This window comes from Triticum aestivum, chromosome 2A, assembly GCF_018294505.1.
Source record: "Triticum aestivum cultivar Chinese Spring chromosome 2A, IWGSC CS RefSeq v2.1, whole genome shotgun sequence".
In the NCBI taxonomy this organism is placed as follows: Eukaryota; Viridiplantae; Streptophyta; class Magnoliopsida; order Poales; family Poaceae; genus Triticum; species Triticum aestivum.
Window position 1 is genome coordinate 346948697 of NC_057797.1, and position 6048 is coordinate 346954744.

A 6048-nucleotide genomic window follows, 5' to 3' on the forward strand; every position below is an offset into this window, starting at 1 on the left:
TAATTTTTGCGCCCGACAATTCGTTACGGGTTGGACCCCCCCAATGGCTGGCCCAATCGGCGCGATCTGTGCGAACATGCGATTATTTGTCGCAGAATGCGGCAAAAAGGAGTTCTCGGATTCAGCCTCCCCCTTTCCTCCTCCCCCTCTCTTTCCTTCCCCCTCTGATGCATATGGAAGGGGGGAGGCCGACTTGGAGGAGGCGCCCAAGTAGGACCCCTCCTACTTGGGGCGCCCCTTGATGCTCCCCTTCCTCTCCCACCAATATATATGTGGGGGGGGGGGCGCAATGCTAGAACACACAACATTGATTCCTAGCCGTGTGTGGCATCCCCTCCATAGTTTATGCCTCCGGTCATATTCACGTAGTGCTTAGGTGAAGCCCTACGCGGATCACTTCACCATCACCGTCACCACACCGTCGTGCTGACGGAACTCTCCCTCAACACTTTGTTGGATCAAGATTTCTAGGGACGTCATCGAGCTGAACGTGTGCAGAACTCGGAGGTGCCGTATGTTCGGTGCTTGATCGGTCCGAACGAGAAGAAGTTCGACTACATCAACCGCGTTGTCAAACGCTTCCACTTTCGTTCTACAAGGGTACGTGGACAAACTCTCCCCCTCTCGTTGCTATGCCTCTCCTAAATAGATCTTGCATGAGTGTAGGAATTTTTTTGAAGTTGCATGCTACATTTCCCAACAGCACTTTCATGCACCACGGCCAGATGAGTCATGACGTCCTCAGGCAATGGTTCAGTAGCCGCAAGGGGCTGACCGACCATGGAAACTGCCAGGAAAACACATATTAGCTTGTTGATTATATTTAGCAATACTACAACTAGGAAACCATCTTAAAATGGAAACAAAAGGTTACCAAAAATTGTTTCACTCGTTTGCCACTCTTTCGCCTTGGTGGCGGCTAGTTGAGCTTTCAGATCCTCGATCTCTTGCGCTTGCTGAGCATTTTTAGCTTTGAGCGCGCTCGCATCATCCCTCCTTTGGGCAGCACATGCTGGCAAGCCTACCACTACGACTCTGCATAATGCAATTTTGCGGGTCTGTTTTAGATCCCTTTCTAGATGACCAAGGGCTTCTGCTGCTAGAGTACACCATGTCGTCATATGACCTTGGGATGTTCACGCACAAAGTACACAAGGCGAAACAGAGACACTTACCGTGTGCTTGTCGGGTGAAATTTTTCATGTGCTCTACATCAGCTAGAGCAGTGTTCAGCTTCCCTTTCGTCTGGGAAAGTACCTCAAAGAGTTGCTTATTTTTGTCCTGATCTCCCTGTCAAAGGCATCATTTTCATTAGTTGCAAGCCTCGATACGATCACAAGGGTCGATATCAAGCCTTAGGGGCTACTGCCATGCTCGGCAGTTTAGTTTGCCTTCAAGCAAACAACTTATATCAATCACGAGAGATCAATGAAATGATGTGGCCTTAGATAAAATCTTACCTGCAAACCCTGTGACAAAGCACCCACTGCCTTTTCAAAGACAGAATGGGTCGCCTCGAGGTAGGCATCCATTGAGCTAAGAGCGTTAAAGTCCTGACTAGTGAAGGTGGAATTCCTTAAAGAGGCCTTCCGTTGTTTGTGTCTCATGGCGCTTTGGACCTCGGAGGTGGTAGCTGAACAGGTCCCCAAATGCTCTAGCTGAGGTACTTTGGGAGCAGCTCCCAAAGTAGGGAAGGGTCCCGCGCCACTGCTTGAAGCCGATGTCCCTTCGACCCTTGTGTCCCGAGCTGTTGAACGAAGATGTGCTGCGTGCGAAAGTATTAAAAGAATCAAAATACGTGATGAGTTTTTCTCGGAAACACCGTAAGAAGGATACTACCTATGAGTTGAGGAAACATTTCGGTCTGCCTCTATGGTTGCCATGTGCACCCGGGCACATGCCGTCTCCTGTAGAGGGCTCCTTTGAGGGGCCAGTTCTCTGCGTGGATATTTTACACGTCGTCCCTTTGGAGCAGAAGTCAGGGGACTAGGGGCCTCGAAATGAGAAGCTCCCTTTCGATTAGAGGTAAGGGGTTTTACCGATGAGGCCGACCACATTCCTTACACATTGGGTGTGACGGCTTCCCGTGAGACGTCAAGGCTCTCAAGATAAAACTTCCCTTCTTCGTATATAAGGGACAATTCTGCATCTTCATGGAAGACAAGGTCATCCACCCAACAATGTGTCTCTGATTCACGCGCGGGGCTGCTTAAAGTCTCGAACGAACGCCTCCATCTCTATCTGGATTCAGTAAAGATCGGTCAGAAGAGTTAACAATGAAACAACTCGGATAGACGAGGAAATTCAAGAGAACTTACTATATCGGCAGGATTGTAGTAAGACAACCAATCTCAGAATTGTCGCCTGGTGAATTCCTCTGTTGATCCCTGGTAAATGTTGGCCAGTGCGGCCCCAAGGGGCCTTTTGTCATCAAGGCTCCCCCGAATTGATCGGGAGGCATCTTCGGTTCCATTATGTCGGCGTCATGGGAATGGGGGTACCCAGACTTGCCTGCCTGCGGCCCAGGGCGTGGCTCCACCAGCGGCCTGGTACGGCCCATCTTCATCAACCAACACTCAAGACCCTCGCGAGGCGGACGACACAAGACCTCCTCAGGGGCATCCTCACTAGTCTAGCTCGCGAGGAGCAGAGAGATCAAGGCAAGGGGCACCTCGTGAGGTTTCCGTGATGTGAGCCATGACGAACAAGGCCAGGCGGGCGCCAGCGGGCGTAGAGTGCTAGTTTCCTCTTTGGTGCTAAAGAGGCAGGCGCAAGCGAGGAGTCCCGAGGCGTCAGGCAAATGTTTCCATATCGGTGCAACGAGACCAAGACCAGTAGGACGGCAAAACGGAGGTCACCACGGAGCCCATGACGGCGTCACCACCAGAGCCTTTGGCAGGCGAAGACCACCTTTTGTCAGGATAACTTGTACTCATTGTCCCCCTTCAAATTGGCCGTCGTGGGATCCCTTCCCGTCTAATATTTGGGGAGAGGACCCGGGCCTCTATAAATAGGGCTAGCCACCACCATTGTTAGACAGAGGCTCAGATTGAGACAACAGGCTCATCTGGAGACGGATCGTTCAGATCATCCCCAACCACACAAGCTCATCGAGCTCAAGAACACCTCTCCTCAGGAGGTGGTTCTTCCCTAGTACTTGTTCATCCTCAGCCTACAAAGCAATCCACCACACCACACTGGAGTAGGGTATTACACCGCAACGGTGGCCCGAACCAGAATAACTCCTATGTCCTTTGTTCCTTGGGTTCGGTGAGCTAGGCTTTGAGATCGTTGCGAGAGCGTGAGCTAGGGGGGAGAGATCCTCGTGTGCACCCCAGTGTTCGAACCTCAAGGGTTTGCCGGAACCCGTAATTCGACATTTCGCGCGCCAGGTAGGGGTGCACCGGGGTTCCATCCTTCCGTCGGCTCCGCCTCTCTGACCGGTCCCCATGGCCAACGTGGCTCCTCCGACTGGATCGACGAGCGACCCCGGTGGCGCCAGGGGGCTCAGGGCCTTCACCCCGCCCTGCGACGGGTGCAGTGGCTGCACAAGTTCTAGCCGGAGATGCCGTCCCGCTACGACGGCACGACGGATCCGTGGACCTTCCTACTGGCATACGAGGAGGCCGTCTTGGAAGCTGGGGGTGATGACAAGGTCATGGCCAACTGGTTCCCTATGGCCCTCGCCGGCGCATCGCGCGCCTGGTTGCTTAACCTGTCGGGATCTTCTGTAGCCTCTTGGGAGGAGCTACGCAGCCTTTTCGTCGCACGCTTCGCGGCACCTGTGCCTGTCGCCATCGCGGCCCTCCTCGGTGGCTCGCGAGCGCCGCCCTCAGACCACCACACCAAGTAGTTCTTCCGCCAGATCGGTGCCGCCTCTGTGCAGCGAGGATCCCCTCCAGGATGGGCGGCACCCAAAGCCGACTCACCTTCGACTCAGGGGATCACCCCACTACCATGGCCGGCTCGGGTGCACTCTGATGAGGACATCAATACAATTGTTACACCCACAGCCCCTGCTGCTATACATACTGGACCAATTACTAGAGCTCGTGCACGCCAACTAAATTACCAGGTACTTTCGTTTCTTGGTAATGATTCTAATGTTCATGAGAATATGATGCTGCCTAAATTGGATACATTTGTTTTGCTTACAAATGAAGGGCCTAGCTTGGAGAAGGATGAACATTGGAGCAAGAACAAGCATGGAGATGATGGCATGCGCAAGGGGAACAATAACGGAGTTACAAGTGATGATTTCAGGACTTTGAAGCCACCATAATGGGTGCATGAAGCCTTGGACGAAATATACAAGATGCCACTTCATAAATTTCGTCCCGAGGCTATTTTAGGTGCTGCGTCACCTTATTATTGGGCCAGGCCCATGTAATTTCGAAATACATAAGTATAGGCTATTTTTAGAGTCCGTATGTGTGGGGGAAACAAGAGATAGGGTTGATTTCGGACCCCTCCACCAAGGGCCACGAAATTCCCCCCTCTTCCTCCATATATACAGCCCTTAGGGCATCGTTTAGACTTTGGGTTTTGTTTAGATTAAAAGTTCGCCATAGCTGCAACTTCGCGTACTTCGTTTGTGTTCAACGACCAGACAAAGGCGTCACAGAACCCCACCTTGATCAATAAAGCTTTCATCTTATATTCGCAATATCCAGATTGCAATCTTAGTTTCTTGCTTGTTCTTCGTTTGCTCGCAGGAAACAGACCCTCGTGGTCAGGTTGATCGTGCCCCGGCGTGGTCAATAACCTCTCGGAGTTGGTTTAGCGATTGCTAAGGCGCGACGTCCTCGCACGTTCGTAGTCGGATCGTCAAAGTCGACTTCCACCAAAGCGAAATCCACCTTCTCATCGAAAGACGGGACACCTTTGCCTCTATCAAGTGGTATCAGATTTCCAGGTTGCTCGGTGAGATTTTACAGTTTTTCGTAGTTTAGATCGAGTCTGTTCTTCATACCTATAGTCCACGAAAAAGCCAAAAAAAAATTAGGGTTAGTTCATCCCATCCGAACCAATCTGAGCCTTGCATAATCTTTTCTGTATTTGCTTTGTTGAATTTGCGGTTGCATCGTCGTGTTCAGTTGCTGGTCTTAGCGTCTAGTCTTTTAGAGTTTCGAGTTCTGTTCACAAGTTGTCACGCCGTCGCCGCACCATCATCATCGCCCCTGCCATCTACCACCACCGCTCCGAATCCGTATCCATATACCACCACCAATCCGTGTCCATATACCACCACCGATCCATATCCAAATACTACCACCGCTGCCATATACCACCACCATATATCCACCACCAATCCGAGTTCCTTGCTTATTAGGTTTGTTTTCGGGATCAATCTAGATTCCGATTCGTGTTTCCTTGCCGGAGTAGGTTTCGGAAAAAAAAAAAAGAGTCGGGTAGCCACGCTCCGTTTAGGCCCAAAATTTTTCGAAAACGCATTTTTCGAAAAAAATTTTGGCTATCCTATTTTTAGGTGTTTCTGAGTGTTTTGAGACAGGTGCCATTATAGGAAGTTTTTTTTGACCCGTTTCCAGTTTTTGGGTCCGGGCAGTCGAAAAAAAAAAAATTGGTCGAAAAAAAATTTCGTGCCCATCCTGTCCGTTTGAGCTAGGAAGAGTTTTGAGACACTCGCCATTATAGTGATTTTTCGCAAAAAAAAAAAAGCAGCGCAAAAAAAAAGAGCGCAAAAAAAAAAGAGCGAAAAAAAAAATTCAGAGTGTGCTTTTCCCTTGTTTACGTGCCGCGCCGTGATTTTGTTGGTGTTCTAGGCTCGCGTCTCTAGCACAGTCTAGCCTAGGACCAGCACAGTACCGTCGTTGAGCGTTTATTCAACTTTGCATCTCTGAATTGATTATTGCTGACCCTTTTTGCTACCATACTATAAGCCTTCCCAGCTCCACATACATCTACGTCGTGTGTTCGACTCTCCCTGGTAATCGCTCTATCCAAGCTTTGAGAGTTTTTGACTACAACGGTTGCCGATCACCGCCTGCTGCTGGGTAAGAACTGGTAAGAATTTGAGATTTGCTTGAC